The sequence below is a fragment of the Lichenostomus cassidix genome, chromosome 4, assembly GCF_008360975.1.
Source record: "Lichenostomus cassidix isolate B80296 chromosome 4, HeHo_3.0, whole genome shotgun sequence".
Classification (NCBI taxonomy): Eukaryota; Metazoa; Chordata; class Aves; order Passeriformes; family Meliphagidae; genus Lichenostomus; species Lichenostomus cassidix.
The window spans coordinates 19,630,615-19,648,853 of record NC_139484.1 but is presented as its reverse complement, the minus strand read 5'-3'; the positions used below and the strand labels follow the sequence as shown (position 1 = coordinate 19,648,853).

General features: G+C 38.2%; 1 protein-coding gene across 1 annotated transcript in view; it reads right to left on the bottom strand.

Annotated features, from left to right (window-relative positions):
- The window catches only part of PTPN13 (protein tyrosine phosphatase non-receptor type 13), a 116,125-nt gene extending 113,184 nt beyond the window's left edge, over positions 1 to 2,941 (bottom strand). Inside the window, exon 1 of the mRNA XM_085058147.1 lies at positions 2,828 to 2,941. The gene's annotated coding sequence lies outside the window, so the exon portion shown is untranslated. The remainder of the gene's footprint in view (positions 1 to 2,827) is intronic.
- Between the last annotated feature and the right edge of the window lie 15,298 nt (positions 2,942 to 18,239).

The window sequence follows — 18,239 nt, the reverse complement described above, 5'->3', positions numbered from 1 at the left end:
TCCTCAAAAGAAGATTTAGTTCCTTGTTCTTCATTCTACTAATGAGCATCTGTTTGGGACAGCATTTTCCTTGGCCTTGTAAATGTATGTGAATGCCTTAACAATTATCTCATTAGACTATTTGATTATATTTTTAATTAAACATCTTCAACAAGGAAACTTGGAGCTTAGGATCAATGAAAAATGTAATTACCATCTTCACCTACTGTGCATTTTACAGAGATGCAAATACATGGAAAATATTGTCATAACTTTAGAAAGTTTTTACATCACTGACTAAAAGAAAGACATAACATGCTGTGCACAAAGACTGATGCCCTGGAATGCCTCCACTGCGGAAAAATGAAATGGCTTTTGTCAGCGTGGGACTTCTGGATTTGTGGTGAACACATTTACTGCAAAGATTGACGTTCCAGTACTTAAGACATTCCTGAGTGTGACTTTTTCCTTAGCAGTTCAGAGATAGTTTTCATGCTAAATTTTCCTCTGAGTAGATTGTTTGGCAAATCAATGTCCTCCAATTACTCCACTATCAAAATCTTGCATCATTTACTTATAGCTTAAGGTTAATGTAGTGAAACTTCGCTTAAGGAAAAAAAAAAAAGAAGCCAATTTATATTATGTACTGTTCATGTTGAAACTTCCTTAATAAAGAGTTGTGTCTCTATCAATGCCTAAACTGGGGGATTCAAGAGCACCTCCAAGTTCCTGGTTCAGGATGCATGTCTGGCCACACCTTGACTGTACATAAATTGGATAGAAACCTCCCTTAAGGTCATGAGTATGGGCAACTGAGAATCAGAAATTGTATGGCCTGCTGCAGTGTGCATGTAAAGGTCAGTTTAGAGCGAGATGAAGTCTGACAATTCACACTTGGCAACTAAGGAGAACCATTAAAAAAAAAAAAAAAAGAAAATTAAAAAAGGCCAGTGTAGGTGCATCTTACAATAATTCACACACAAGTCCTTGGCCCACAAAGCATGCTCTGTTTGTTTGTGTTAGGTGTTGTCCTTATATTATCTAAAAGATCCTAAGGAAATTACATGAGTTGCTCAGAAAGAAGTAGCAAAGAAAATAGCTACCACAGAGATTAAATGTCTGGGAAATATTAAGACAGTACAGTGACTGTCTGGGATTTTCAAAAGCGACAACAAATTTTGGGCGTTTCCCAGATTCGGTGCACAAATGGGGACCTTATTTTCAAAAAGTACAGAACAAGTGGTATCTGAAGTTTGGCTCCTTGATTCACAGATCCCTTTAGAACTATTGGCCATTTTATGTTCTTTGGCTAAATGACAATCAAGGGATAGGGAAAACACTGCCTACAAACATTTGATGAGGCTCAATGCCAGTTGAGGAAGTATTTTCAGTCCCCATCTGCAATGAAATCCATTTGTAGGCTAATGCCACTGCAGTCTGTAGTGCTCTTTTTGGCCCTGTGTCAGTGCAGTTGCAGAAAAGAGGCCTGAGATATATTTGGGAGTATAGTTACATTGGTACCACATGTAAAAAATTTTTTTAAAAATAGGAAGTTTACTAGGAAAGTAGTTCTTACATCAAGAGTTACATCTCTTGAGGATAATCTTCAAGAAATCTAATTTACAGAAGCTAATTAGCTGTAGATACTTAAAACCAGACTGGTTGAAATAGTAGTAAATATACAGTAGAGAACAATCTTGCCCAGACAGAAACTACTTGTTCAAACTGGTCCTTTCTGCATTTGACTTTGGAGTCTATCTTAATGAAGGTTTTGTTTGGGAATATTACAGTGAAGAGTTAAATCAGAGTAGCGGAAGAGAGACATTAAAATGTATAGGGAGAGTAGGAGAAAAGGACTTGTTTTCATTTGAGATTTGAAATGAGATGAAGGGTCAGTGAGGCTGAGAAATACACAAAGGCTGTCCCAGACTGCAGCCTGTTTGGAAGAAAAGGCTCTCACATCAACAGTAGCTAGATTGTGTGGAGGGACAGACCTAAGTCTAGACAAGTTGCCAGGGGGACAGGGGGGCACAGAGAAGAGAGGTTTTTTTTTCCAAAATTGTAGTGTTTCTATAATTTCTATAATTCTATAATTCATGACTCTCAACTGACCAAATTGTAAAGGCCAAGCATTGAGGATTTTGAATATCCCTTTGTTGTAGCTCTCCAGCATCTGAAAGCATTGTGTTTATCTTCAATTCATTCCTCTTGCTGCAATGCAACTTAGCATCATGCTGTGTGCAAGTGATAGTACAGCTTCTGCTGAACACAGCGAGAGCTTCATAGTTCCCTTAGAGAAGATACTGACTTGTACAAATGACAGCTTTATATTTGGCTGTGATCGTCAGTAGTCCCAGGTCGACAAGAAATTCTGTTTATCTAGTGGTGAATTCTATGATTTGGGGGTCATCCTTTTTTTTGTTTTTGGTTTCATGCAATGAAAGTTGCACCATGACAGTTTCAGTAGGTGGATGTCTACAGACAAACAACCTAACACATAGTTCCAGCATTTATAGTGTGTGCTCTGCTTTATCATACTTCCCAAGCTGTTGAAATTCCTCAGGCTGCTCACATATAAATTTTTTCTGCTTGATCAAATTCCACTTTGATAAGGTGATATAAATGACTGGAAACTAAGTTTTTCACATTCATCTCTAAGGATTGCACGGTTTTGCTTATTTTGACTATCAAATATGTGCACACTCAAATGGATGATCTTAAACCTAACTGGAAGGGATGGGAACTGAATGTATTAATTGCAGTACTTTTCTTTAAAAGGTAGTAACCTGAGTTAAAGTTACCAAACCAAATTAACGTAATCCAACCTTCTATTTCCTAACTTTTTTACCATTGATTGTTGACATCTGTAAGAGGTTTTCTTCAGTTTCTGTCGTTGATAGCATTCACTCAGGGACGCTGGTTGTAGCAACAGCGTAACAAACTCTTGGGTCCTGAAGACTGTGCTCAGTATTTTCTTTAGGCTTTTTTTAAGTTCGCAGTGCCAGCTTTACAGAGGCAATACCAGAGTCATTGCATTTCCTGCTAGTAGCAAAAGGTACATAAACAAATGTCTGACATTACAGGTGCTGAAATATTTCACTAAAGGTTAAAATAGCTATGCATGAAGAGATGATAATAAGAGACACTGATGAAAACATACCTGTTGAGTCATTAAATTCTTTGGAAAACCAGCAAAAAAAAGGTTGAAGGTAGACTCCAGGAGAACATAGTGTAAGAATTATAGAATTAAAGCAGCAGAATTCCTGTATATACTACTAAAAGAACTATCAAAGAGTCAGAAGAAAACAAAAATAAGAAAGTATATCTAATGCACTAGAAATACTGTACTTGCTGTAACAGTGCTTGAATTTATTTCTGTACTCATAGAAATCTCATCCACCTGTCTGTAAATCACTTGAGGGTGTCATTCTCTACAAGAGTTCCACCAGAATTAATCCAGAATAATTACATTGAAATCTGTGGAATTACTCCAGTTTTACATTGATATTACAGTGACCATAATTTGACTGTAGGTGACAATTACTGTGACACCTACTTACTCTATAAAATTGCAATTTACATTTCTATTCACATTTGCCATAAAAAGGTGTAGACTAATTTGACCAAAAAGCTGTCTTGTGTCCTATGTAATAATAAGGATTATTTTATTGTACTTTTTTAATGTTATTGTACAAAACTGCCTTTAAAAGCTCTATGCTGGGATATCTGATTATAAGTTTGGTTTGACTAGGTAAAAAACTATTTTGTCAAACTCAAGGGACTGAGTTCCACCCTAGAAGTTAACTTTTTCAAACAGTTGCACCCACTGAAGTGGACTGCTTTTTATTTTATTATTGGAATAATAAGTAATAATAAGGACATGCTTTTGCATTTGTGCAAGCATTTTTTCAGAAGTTTACCTTTCTTAATTGTTTATTATCACCAAGCTTTCATGGTAATTTTACATTTTGCAATTCATTATCAATTGGTTTTCCTCTCATGAATATTAAATCAAGTGCCTTTAAAAAAGAAAGAGATACTTTTGAAGAAGAGAACTCCTCACAGAGAGAGAGCAGCATCCCTTCATCCTGGTGAATTTTACCTTCAGTAATACCTTCAGAGTGGCCAGCCACTCTAGCTGACTTCTGTGAGAATTGCATGTGAACATCTTGTGAAAATTTGACACTTACTTTGGTGATTAAGTGAATTATATTGATTAATATACTTATATAATAATTGTGGGACAGTTGTTCCAACTTCCATTTGGTCGTATCACGCTGCTTCTCTTAGTAATGTTTTACTGCTTTGTTAATTAGAAATTATTTTTGAAGTATGAAGCAGATGAAGCAGTGTGATGGACAGTCTTCTTCATGTTGCTTTTGTACTGTGTATTTCCACAACTTGAAATATAAACAGATTTTCTAACAGTCATTAGCCCCAAAGAGAAATTTCTTTAGTATCCCCTGGCCATAAATTACTTTTAGAACAAGCAGAGACAGGAAATAGTTTGCAATAGAAACACGCCCTTGGAAAAGTTTCTCACTTCTTAGAGACGGGTCATCGTTAAATCCCTGTGAAGGAAGCCTTTGACAATTGGGATGAAGTGTTAATGAATTGCTTAATTTTCAATTCTGCCTTTATAATCCTAAGTATGTATTTTTATGTATGCCTGATAATAATTTGGCATCTGTAACTCCTGACTCTTGAAGCTTTCAAAGCAGGTCACTGTGTAGGATTTGCTAAATCTCACAACACATGGAAGGGTAATATTATTCACATTTCAAAGAAGGAAAAGCTCATTAATATATTCAGGGTTATGCAGGAAACTTGGTGCAAAATACTGACTTGGTGTAAAGTTTTGACTCCTAGTCCCACACTCTTCCTGCAGAAGAGCTGGTAGTCAAGAAGGAATCAGACTCTTAGAGTCTGGAAGGTTTTCCTCTGGCTACATATAGCAGTAGTTAATAGTCTATTTTCACTTCACTACCTTTCATAGTGAGTCCCATATTTTTTTTTAATTTAAAACATGCCCTTGTCTCCCTGCAACTGTGGAGACTGTTCGGTAGAAGACTATCTTATTTAAATTTCAAAGGGCTTCTTTGTAAAATACTTCCTTATGGTGGAACCACTAGTTTCTGCTTTTAAGTAAAATCTTTACTCAGCATGTTTAAAAATTACAGGGCATTGCACACAAGGAGCATTTCAGGCTACATTTGCAAGCAAATTTAGTGTGTACAAGTGCAGTCAGAGCATAGGAATCTTGCGATCTTTTTGAGTAATTTCCGTTGTTCTGAGGTTGCCACTCTGGCTCGACATTAACTAATGTACACGAGCCACCTAAAAATCAAAGAAACTGTATCTCATTCTTTTTGCTTGGCAGCTGGTATTTTTAAGAAATTAAGCAAAGAATGTACCACATATACTTATCACATGACTAATTACAGTCCAAGTTCTTTGCACTCATGGAATGCATCTTATTATGCCAATTACAATCAGGCATCATCATACCCACACAACTTTGGCTGAATCCATTAACAGGAGAAATGGCAGTGTAGAGTGAATGGAAGCAACAGCATGTGGTACCTTTCTCTTCACAGCATCATTAAATACACAAGTGCTTCAAACTTCTTTTCAAAGCTGGCCCCAGCAGTCCATGGCACAATGTCATCAGTGAACAGCAACAGAAGTGTACAGTTGGCAGCAGGAAAGACTCCTAATTCAAGTGCTTGCTCGCTCTCTGGACAGGGCAATCTGTGACAAGGCATTTGACTGATGAGAAAACACAGCCACCTGTGACACATTGTCTTTCATTACCACAGGTGTTGAGAAGAATCTAACTCTAAAATGAAAGAAGCTTTTAAAAGTGTTTAATTCCCATTTAAGTGGAAAACATGTGGGGTTTTTTTTTTCTGTTTCTTGTGCTAGGAATTGATTGTATTGTCCACATCTCAATGTGATTTATTCCATTGTTTGGAAAATGATAGTGCTCTAGGGAAGGTACACTCAGCATGAATGCAAAATATGTTGAAGAGATATGTCCAAATCATACAGCATTCCATGACAGCAAATCATAACCACATTACCAATTAAGGATGGATAAAAAAAAAAAAAGGAGTTGTCATTAACAGAGTGCTTTTGTTACCTGGATTATACTATTGCACAACTACAAATAACACTTAGTCCCCTGTGATACATATCATAGTCAGTCTACCTAGGTCAGAATTGGAAAACTGCCACTATTTACAGAGAAAAACATATCCGTATTTTTTTTCCACGACATATTTTCTGACCCTCATGTACCAAAAGTCCCTGGAGAGGTATCCTGACAACTTCAAGAACAACAGATTAATAGAGGGTGTCCAGAAAATAAATAAAAATTCAGGGTAATGCACTCAAATGCAGTGTGGCCAAATCTATCCCTAACTTACCTGGTTGGTATGACAGTTAAAATGAAGCTTAAGATAAGAGGGTTAATCTCTACAATTGGATCCCACCCATAGCTGAATGTGGCTGGGGAGAAGTCTCTTTTCTATTACAGGAAACTATTTGGTGTCAATTATTTCCTTTACAACTTTTAAATAGATCCATTGTCTCTAAGGCTTATCAAGCAGAGATTTAAACAAGCAAACTTAACCATATGCTCTGCACATTCAGGAAACAAAATATGGATAAATTTAGAGATTTTTAATCTCATTTAATCTTAATGAAATTATTATTACTAGATAGCTGCAGGAATACATTAGATATGAAACAAGGAAAAGAACCATATTTTTTAAGCTGTGTAAGAGTGGGAATAAAAACATTAACTATAGAAAATTACTTTATCTGAAAATCATTGAAAATTTGACAAACTTGTCTCTTCCTGGAGATATATATTAATATTCTTAAAAATAGTCTTTTAGATTTGTACTCCCTGCTGGTATGGCTGCCTTATTCCAATATGAGCAGTGTATTTCCTCTAAGAAAGCCTGACAGGTTCCAATATTATGCTGCCATTTTTCTTTATTCTAAAGAGAAGCAGACGTAAAATTACTCAATTTTAATAAGAATCAACAGTCTTTTTTTTTTTTCACAGTAGGTTAGTGAGTGTCAGCAATATTCAGCAAACTTACCTGGGTGGCAGAACAAGGCTGAGAATTGGAGCTATATTAACTCAAAAGTGTCTGAAGTGTTTAGCTAGAGAAGTTTGCCCACTGATTTAAGACTTGTCTGCATGTAAACTGTGAATTTATTTTTTAAGTGGTCTGATCAGTAGTGTGCGTAAATAAACATGAGCCCATGTAGTTTGGTTATACAGTCCTTGAAATTATTCCAGCAGACCAAGTGGCTGCAAACAAGCCAAATGCAGTGGTTGCTCTTCCATGAGCAGACAACCCAGATTTGGGAGCTAAAAGCAGATGTACACGGCAAGTAAGAAAACCCAAGATTTTCTTTCTTGTTGGGCCCTAAATCAGAGTACTTTGAATACCACTATGCATAAAATGGTACTGAGAAAAACAGTACTTACTGAAAGAAAACCAGGGAGGACCAGAGCAGTCTTATCATGTAGTTTGGAAAAGACAAAATAAGGAATCACTTTCAAAATTCCCCTCTATGGGCAGGTATTTTTTAATTCTCAAATCCTTTTTGGTTAAGAGTTGTCCTTGTCCTTCTTGAGCAAAAATTTAAAAACAAAACAACCCGTATGGAGATCTTAATAATTTTAAAAAATGCTATACACATGCGCAAATCAGCAGTTGTACACATTAACTTCTTCTTGACTCACTCCACTCTACAGCAGAGGTTTCCTGTTACATCACTGTACCTCAGTCTCTTTCCCTGCTGTAAATTGATATGGTACAGGAGACTTCACTGGAGATAAATGACCCCCAGTTATGTCCCACATACCATGAAAATGTGACCTGCTTTTGGAACCTAAACTTTTCCAGATCCAGTGAGGTTGGTGTTCTGTGGCATGTCCCCAGTCTTGCTTCAGGAGTGCAGATGAGATAACTTCATTCTTGGTTGTCTTCTTAGCCATTTCTGTGCGCAAGTAATACTTGATGCTCATGAGTTTGTAATTCTCTACAGACTTGTTTCATCTTTTGACTGGAAGCATTCTGTGTCTTTCCACCCACTGGCTCATCTTTTTCCATCTCTTTTCTGTTCTGCTCAGGCTGGGTGTCACTTTCACCAAGGGAGCAGCATCCACTTTATTTTGTACATAGAAAATATAATTTTAAAGCAGGGTTTTTTTGTTTTAGGTGCATTAGTCTATTCCAACGTCAGTGCCATTCGTCTTCCTAGCTAATACTTCTGAAGTTCAAATATGGTATGAAGCATAGGAAACATAGCAAGAATTATTTTATTTTAGAAGATGGAATTCAATATGGATTTTCTCTGAAGGGAGATATTCCAAATAAGTTAATTTACTGATACTGCCACAAATACTCTGAAGGCAATGGTGCTGCACTGATTAACTATGCCTGCTAAAGCTCAGACTGACGTCCTTGTTACCATTGGTTGTGTAATTATTGCCCAAGAAGGTTCTCAGAGGATATTTTTTATGACACTGCTGGAAAGCCTTCTATTACAGAATAACAATAGCAAAGCCATAATCCAAAAGCAGGTATCTTAATGTATTTGCCCACTTGTAACTGGCTTAACACTGCAGATACTGTTTTCTGTCTCAGAAACACACTTTAATGCAAAACTGTTCCACAGACACTTCAAGTCAAGTAAACAAATGTTCAAAAAAAGAAATCTGAAACTCTGCTGATTTTGTTAATTTTGTCTTGGGAATGCTGCAGACTGCAATGTATTTCTTTACACAAAGGACTGCAGCATCTGATGTGCATCTGTTCTGCTCTGAAGAAAACAAAGCAGCTCCCTTTTCACTCTGTTCATCTTTTTCATTGTTAAAGCAAATAATGAACAAAAGCAGATAATCTCAGAAATGCACTTGAAATTAGTAGGCTATTTAATCTTTCCATCTAATATTTTACTGTCTGCATGATTGGGTGTTAAGCCTGTTTTATATTTTATATAATATGCTTCAAGTACTTGCAGTGAAATTGCACTTTCTTGGCACAGGTAGCACAGCATTAATGTGAATGCTGTGACCAAAACCTCTGTCTCCTTCCACACAGCGGAACAGGCAGATTTCTGGAATAACACTATTGTCCTGTAATGCTGTTTAAATAAACAGAAGGGTGTGGCTGAAATTCTGGTACTATTCATACAAAATAATTTTATAGATGTATTTGCTCTGTACTGTCTTTTACTTTCTTTGTAGTTAAATTCACCTGCAGTCTCTTGCTAGCTCTTGCGTGCTTCAGCATACATAAATGAGTTAATAACAAATCCCTTGCCTCTGTTTCTCCATTCTGTAGGCATGCAAGCTACCTTTTTATAATTTATAATGAGTTGATTACCGACTTTACAGATTCTTAAATGCAGGGAGGTCCAGGCAAATTTCAATTCAGATTATGTGCAGAGTAGTAACAAAAAATATTTGCATCATCAGCATAACAAATGTATTTTAATGGACATCTTAGTGTTGTTACTTGTGCCACTTTCTACAATCTCTTATGTCTGAGAAAAACAGGTAGGGAAGAAGGAGGTGATTGATTTTTCTGCACATGATTTAAGTGGAGTTGTAGCCAGTTTGGGAAGTTTAGCTCCATATGTAGGAGACTGAATTTACAATTTGTTAAAGGTAATGCCCACTCTTGGAAATGCTAGAAATTTCATTTATATACTAGTACACTAACCAAAATTGCAAGAAAACAAATGACCAAGACAAAATATGAAAATCACTTTTTTTTTAAACTTAGAGTACCTTCCTATTTCCATTCTAATCAGATCTCTCATTGAATAAAGTGTCAGCTTTGTATAAAAAGTATTTATGAAGAATGTCTGGAGGAAGGACAAAGTGAGTTGTAAATGGATTTCAGCAGTTTTAAAAAAACAGTTGTAATCAAAGCTCTACAGTAAGTACAGGCAACATTTCATAACATTCCTCAATATCAAAGTATTTGAAAATAAACAAAATAGAGTTAACCCTGGCCATAAGTTGTTTTCTTCTTCTTCAGTATATTATTCAATCTTTAATCATCTTGTAAAGGAAGTGGCTGAAAATATGGTATCTGGTTACATGTTTACCACTGCAAGCCAGAATATTCCCACAGCCCAGAAACTGACTATATCCAGTTTATCTAAATTGCCAGACAAAGTATTTTTCATTTGCTTCATTGTTTTCCAGAGGGCAATTGACAAACATGGCTGGACTTAATTTGATAATAAGGATACTCTTGAAAAGCAGAGCTTAAGAGGTGAAAGTGCATGAAGCAGTCCACTGTATGACTCTGATTTCAAAGACTTGCTTTTCTTTTGAGTCACATACATATAGTAGTTATTCACATTGAGACATTTTAAAATCTTGAGCATCTTTTCTGTTCTGCCTTCTAAAAAAATATAATTAGTTCAGGATTTTTTTCTTTTCTGAAAAGTCTGGTGGTCAGAGGTAAAATTCAGGGAGCAGAGAAGGGGATGGGGCTGTCAGACTCTCACACCATACTACCGTAGAGAAACTGGTTTTAACTCCTTCTCTCACCAGAAAAAATCAGTCACTATCAGTAAAAAAGAAGAATAAGCCAAAACCATTTTAGCTGCCATTTATATAGTTATATTACAGAAAATATTTACACTTACTCTCAGCAGATAAGGGGATTCCTTCTCAGCCTCCATCTCTGTGTAAGGCATGACCTTGATTCTGATCTTGTTCAGCCAAATCTCTTAGACAGTGAAGGAAGAATTTTTGTTTGAAGAAGAGATCCTGTGTGAGTGGTGTTAGGAACGGAGAATGTACACATGAGGTCTGAGGTGCAGAAATGACTGCAGCAAGTGTCTGAATTTCCCTTTCTCACTGAGGTTTTAACTCTATTCTGCTGCAGCATCCATGACTGAGATGAGGAGGAGACTGTAATGCATCTCACTAGTGAATTCTGCTTCTACAACATTTTGTCCTGAAAGGGGAAGATGAGATTTTAGTGTTCCAAGAACATGGAGGGAGAGTTAAACTTTAAAGGGTACTTTATAGGATAAAAGAACACCTCCCATACTTTTTCACTCTCATGTTAGTCCTTTTAATTGCCATTTTAAGTCCTGCTCATTTGAAGAATAGTAATTTTCCTTCCCAACCTTAAGAGCTGCCTGCCTTAGTCTTTTAATTGTGAAACTCTTTGAATGGGTAGGTCAGAACCATGTGAGTTTTAGTTGAAAGAGGCCTCCCACAGGCAAACCATGGACTAGTTTTTAGCCTGTGTGACAATAAACATTCCAGCTCCCGCTCCTGAACCTCAGGGAAAATATTATGTGCCAACTGAAACAAAACCTACAAGCTGAATTATTTGGCATCAAAGGCCACAACCCCCAAAGTAGCAATTGTTCTTGCAACACCACACAGAATCAGAGAAGTTCTCCTGGCATGGAGAGGAATGGCGGGGATTCCACTGCTCCTATACAGTGCAGAACTAGCACACCTGTATTCACATGGTGGGACCATGCACTGGCCACCCTGAGCTCTCCCTTTTCCCCTACCCTCGTCTGCATTCCTGTGTGTTTTAGGGGTAATCTTATACGTGGTTACAAAAGCCTAATGCTCCAAAAAGACATGTGGCATTTAACCAACTTTTGACTGGGCTGAAGGTGAAGTTCTGATTTGGTGTTATTAGCAACCATTTGCCTACAGGGAGACTGTTTCCCATTACCAGGTGTTGTTTTGTTCTATCATGCACATTAAACTTGGTATTTCCTAAAAGAGTGATGACTGTAACCAGCATGGCTGTTAGATATTTACTCATCAGTTCAGAATGCTAAACACAGCATCAACAACCAAATTGCCTGCAGTGTCAAAGCTATTTCAACCAGCTACTTATCAGTCCAGTGGTGTATCAGTACATTTGAGTTGATTATTGCAAAAAAAAAAAAGTCACTAAAGGTAGATTAATTTGTTAATACTACTGAGACGATTGTGCTCCTCAGTAGTTAAAAAGAGTGGAAGGAAGAGAATATAAAATATCTGCTGCATTGCAGTGACCTGAGGGCAAATCTACACCCTTATTTCAGTGTTGTGTTGTAAGAAAAAAATGCTATTGTGCCAAAATGTTTCCAGGGATATTTTCCCCAATCACCACAGTAATTGAAATGAACTGCTGCCTCTATGCAATGTCATTTACTTTTCTAACTTGCCTTTGAACATACTAAGCATTGTGATATGACTTAGTCACACTCACATAGAACAAATAAGATGTAGTTTGTGCTTAAAGAAACACCTGACAGAAACTCACTACCTGAGACAGGCCTTACTGGATTCTGTTTTACAAAAAATTTGGTAAAGAAGTATTTTCCATTTGGCTTGTTGAATGGATGGCACTTTTGCAGTTAGTGGCTGTGTTATTACTCCGACTGTTCTTCCTCTTAATGCTCTTCTGTGAAGAATAATAAGAGTACTCTTGTGTGCATTTACTGTGTTATGTAGCTGTTCCCTGCATATAAACTCTAGACCACCTAAAACATCAAATCAATGACAATATGAATTCACCACATGCATTTCACTATGTAGTGCAAATCATTAGCTCCTCGCAGCAAAATTGCAGTGTTGATCCACTAACGTTTTTTTTCCTTTACTTGTAATACACTTAGAGGCAATGTGGCAGGAATTTGCATGTGATCATCATTTTAAATGGCTTCTCTGACATGGTGAAATGAGAGATGTGATAATTACTGAATGTTATTATCTTTAAGAGAACTCATTTCCTGAGCTGATGGAGTAGCCCCTAACAAATAAATGAACTAGAGCATAAAACAGAAGATAAAAAGCTGTGTCACTTGGCAAGATGTGTGGGGTTTAAAATGTCGCAATATTTGCTCTAGGTGGGAGCAGCAGGTTCCATTGTACAGATCTAAATGAAAGTTTAGCCTTTTACTCACACTAGTCATTGGCTGTTTCTACTGTGAAAGAGGTTGTTATAGAGGTAAGGAATAATTAATAATTAATTAAAATTAGGATAAGGTTGATCTCTATAGTTTGGTGGTACTGGTGAGAGCCCACCTGGAGTGCTGCATCCAGTTTGGGAGTCCTCAGCACAGAACCTGTGAGTTGGAGTGAGTCCAGGGGAGGCCACAAAAATGCTCAGAGGGCTGGAGGACCTCTCCTATGGAGACAGGCTGAGAGAGCTGGGGTTGTTCTGCCTGGAGAAGAGGAGACTCTGGGGAGACCTTGTAGCACCTTCCAGTATCTAATGGGGTCTACAAAAGAGTCAGAGAGGGACTTTTTACAAGGGAGTATAGTGATAGGACAAGGGGGAATGGCTTTTAACTGAAAAACAGCAGGTTTAGATCTGATATTGGGAAGAAACTCTTTACTGTGAGGGTGGTGAGGCACTGGCACAGGTTGCCCGAGGAAGTTGTGGATGCCCCATTCCTGGAAGGGTTCAAGGCAAGGTTGGATGAAGCTCTGGGCAACATGGTCTAGTGAGAGGTATCCCTGCTCATGGTACGGGGATTTGAACTGGATGATTTTTTAAGATCCTTTCCAACACAAACCATTTAATGATTCTATGATTTTGTTTATAATATCAACAGAAATTGAAGGAAGGCATATTAAACGTAGGGTTCAGAGAATGCCTCTGTGTTAAAATGGACATTAATAAAAAATAAATAAAAAAGAAAGAAGAAAACAAATTCTCAAAAGACATTTGAAAAGAACCCAACACAAAGGAATTTCCCAAAATGGTAGTGTTGTCAATTGTCCTGCTGTCTTGATGGCTGAGCTATCTAAAGAGAAGAGGAATATGCTAACATAACATGTGTATTTGGATGTAGGTTTGCATGCTCTGTTGGAAGAAGTTTTAACTATGTAATTTCTAGTTGGTCACAGACCAGACAGTTAAAAATTCATAAAAGGTAATTGTCTAAATTATTTTTGGCCTCTTACTTTGAGGACTCCATATAGTTTTGGAGAAACTGAGGGTGGTTTTACCTAGCCATACCTCCAATTGTTTCAGCTCTCCTGTCCTCTACTCCTCAGTTCTGCTCGTTTGACCCTCTTTTCCCCCTGTGCTACACAGAGCTCTTTACACACATTCATACACTAAAACTTTTGGAAAAGAAAGGAAAAAAACCTAAACTTTTGGAAAAGAAAGAAAAAACCCAAAAACTTACTGAAAATGTAGAATTATGCCTTGCCCCTAATTCTGGAGTATCCAAGAAGTGTTCCAGACCATAAAGTACACACGACGAACTGCCCAGGGTCTGTCTGGCTGGAGAAGAAATCCATCAAGCAGATGATTTACAGTCTGAAGGGCTTGCTGAAGTTTGCCCCTGCTGAAGCCTTGAGCCCATTTGTGCCTTTAGGTGTCACTGTTCACCTGTACCGTGCATCCTCCTCCTGTGTCTGCGTCACACCCCGTGAGTGAAGGAAAATTCCAAGGCTGCTCTCTTGCTACAGCTCTGCAATGCCACATTCATAGGAGCAAGATGTGCACATTACCTGATATCAGGGATCTGCTCTAACACAGAGCAGAAGCTGGGATAACAATAGCTGTCTTCTTCCCTTAGCTTAAAAAAAAGACTCTTTGCACTGCACCTTCTGATTTTTTAGGGGTTTCCCCCCCCCTCCAGTTACTGGATGCTCCTGTGAATTGGTTGTAACATAGTGCAAATTTGATGTAGAATCACAGTCCTGCTGGATTTAGTGTCACACAACATTGGTAGTTAATTTTTGCAGCACATGTGTGTGTGTGTGATAATGTCTTAGAAATCCATTGCTAAAAGTGATGGACAGCTTGATGGTCCTGTCAGTTTGTTCATGCTCATAATTATGGCCAACAAGGGAAATGAAAACTGCCTTCATGTATTTCAGAAATCATGTGACAATGTTGGCAACTGAATTATTTAACAGCACATGCTGTAATGTTATTGTTGTGTCCACTAACCCTGTCTCATGCTTGTGACAAAACATCAGAAAGCTAAAATTGAAGACTACAACTGTGCTGAAACCTGACCAGCATTGTCCCACTGACCCACCTGCAGTCAGCAGCATGGTATTGTGTTGCAGTGTTATTCAAGATGTTACTTTTCTCCTTGCTGGCGCAAAAGATGAGAGGTTTGTACTTTGCCAAAAATTAATGTTTTCCTTTATGCAGAGAATCATAGTAATCCCTCAACTAACACATTTCAGAAAGACGTGCACTAAAAACCTCTGAGTACTTCTCTGTGCTCTGAGAACACAGGTGTATTTTCTGATCTGTTACATGGCATTAAGCTTTTGAAAACAAATTTGGACAATGTTCTGACTGCTTAGAACTCTGAAATTCAGTGGTATTCAGACATTAGGTTTAATTCCTGGACTATTTCTCATAATGTTCATTGATTTTAAAATCAGAGGTTCATCCTTCCATCCACTCAGTGACATGCTGGACCATTCAGTACTTCCAATTTTACTGAAGAGAGCTTTTGCCCACACTCTGAATTTACCTGTGTTCAAACCCTGTTAAGTCTGCATTGAGTCTCCATTCCCCCCTGAACATCCACATCCACAAGTCATTCCCTGAAAGGCAAACTGCTCCCTGGAAGATGGACGTGGGGGAGTCACATCTAACAGCACCCTGTGGTGACATACCTCCAGGACATTCACTGTTGGCACTGTAGGATAGGATAATTATTCATGTTAAAAAATAAGAAAATAATAAAATGAACATTTATTCTAGCTGTGATTTAACGTTCTGATGATACACTTAAAACATATCATTTTCCTTCTAAGATGATGCAACTGAACTGAAAAGATAAGACTATTCCAAGAGCACAGATATCATCTAGAGAATGCTGACCACAAATCCATCAAAGACATAAATGTATCTTCCAAAACAAAAAATTCCAGAGGTAATCTTTCTGAATATTTGTTGATGGCAAATCGAGACTCAAAGACATTTTCTTAGTATCTGCCATCAATTTTTTAATTACTAATAACTTAATCTTGTAACATCAGACATGTCTTTGCCTAGCTGGGGTTAACAGCAGAAAGGGGTCTTTGCACAGCTTTTTACCTCATCTACACCTTAAGCCATTAACTGTTCTGGAAAACAGAAAGGGTATTTTTGTTGCATTGGCTACTTCTTTGTAATTTCTGCCTCCTGAGTTCGTAAGTATCAAAAATAATTTCCCTTACTCTCCACTGATAGATGTGGAGTAAAGTAGGGAATAAATTCGCACATTTTAAATTTAGCCTGGAGGAATGTTACATGCCCCCATTGATAGTGCCAGGCTTATGATGCAAGAAATGCTAAAATCTTCCAGACAGCAACAACCAACCATTTCCCATAATGGGACAAACTTAACAAAAGCCCCAGTCTATCCATTAAATAGATATATTCAGAATGAGAGCTATTTTATCCAGCATCCTGATTTCTGTTTCATATATAAGTGTTCCTGGAATGGGAACAGAGCATTGTGTGGAAGCATCAGGAGACAAACAACACTTACTCCTTCCCAGCAGTCAATTTCAAAACAAGACGAATACATTAGGAAATTGGAATTAGTTTACCAGCTAAACTTTCTCCCTGGCTCCTTACTCCATACTGACAATCATGTTTTCTTGGAGGCAGAGCAGTTTTGCAATTCAGGCGCTCAGCTATGCCATTAACAGAGGGGCTGGGAGAATGCACTGAAAAGCAACGTGAGGTAAGTCTCTGTCTGTATGTGCTTGAAGAGAGTCCCAGCCACGGGGCAGGGAATGGAGCCTGCAGAATCATCAGCACATGGAAATAATAAAAACCGAGCAGCCTTCAGCAGAGGGTTACACTGGAGAAGCACAACCTCACCTCTGCCATCACAGCAGAGAACAAGTCCCACGTGCAGATGGCACAGCACACTCACCGTGAGGCACTGCGGCCTGGGCTCGGCTCACCCAGACGGGCCTCACAGCACCATGGCCAACGCTCTCTGCCTTGAGCTCAGGCTTGTTCACTGACCTTCATCCTGCTGCTTTGCCTCCAGCAGAGAGGGAGTGGGGTTAGCAGAGGCACTTTGATCTCCTTCCACACAGCCGATGCCATCAACGTGCTGCAGCCCTCAGCGTGCCACACGCAGGCCCTGCACCGCCTGTGAGGTGTCCAGGCCAGCACACGAGCTTGTGGGAGCTAAATGCCTTCAGATCTGCATTCAGTGATGTATAAATCACTGAAATACAGCCAGAAAAATCCTGACACTGAAAAGGGCAAACCTCTCAAAAAAAAACCCCCAACTCTTCAATTGTTTCAAAAGGTACCCAGTAAAACAAAACAGCTGATCCTGATATGAAATGGGTCCCCCCGTTTTGCAGCAAGAATCACAAAGCAAAATTACCCAGGCACTGCAAATCAGAGGTTGCCAATAGATGGTGCAGAGATGCCAATCTCTGCATATAGAAACTGGGAGAAAAATAGCAAGGCAAAACAAGAGTACTACTGTACTCCTGTTAGCTTGAAATGACACTCAAGTACCAACAACTGTAAGAATTTCTTTCCTTACAGTTCTTACAAGGTGCTTTAATTCATCTTTTTCTGCAGCTGCCACCTTAAAATTGTTTTGACAGAAGGTTGCTTGTGGTTTTAATTTTAATCTCTAGAAATGATAAATCCACATATAAAAATGTCCTTTGTGTTTTATGATTTGACTTGCTTGGAAATGTTATGGACATAGATAACTTGTGCTATAATTGGAAAAATCAGCAATGTTTTCCAGATGATAGCACCTCACCTATTTTTCATCTAGAGTAAAGTGTTTCCAACTTTGTGAAAAATCAGTCTCCAGATAGTAACTCTGCAATTGGTATGATGGTTTAGGCATTGGTTTTTTTGTTTGTTTTTCTTCTGGGTTTGATTTGGCTTGATTTTTTTTTACATTTTCTAGTGGGGGAAAAGATGGGAGAAGTACTACCTTTTGCTTGGCAGATTTTCTTCATTCTGTCCAGTCATGTCACAATGACATTTGCCCCACCCCCTCCGATATTTTTGGGCAGTCAGCCAGAGGAATAGACTCCAATGCTACTAAAAGACAAAATGTCTGAGTCTCATATGTCTTAAGACACCTTTACATTTCTATAGTGCTGTAAATGCTTAAATGAAGCCCACCCAAAGCAGCACTGAATTCAATAATCCTGGCAGCATCCATGTGTTTACAGCTTTACCCGTGTCCCCAAGAGAGGGCTGGAGGAAAAGAAACAAGAAGCCAGGAGAGCC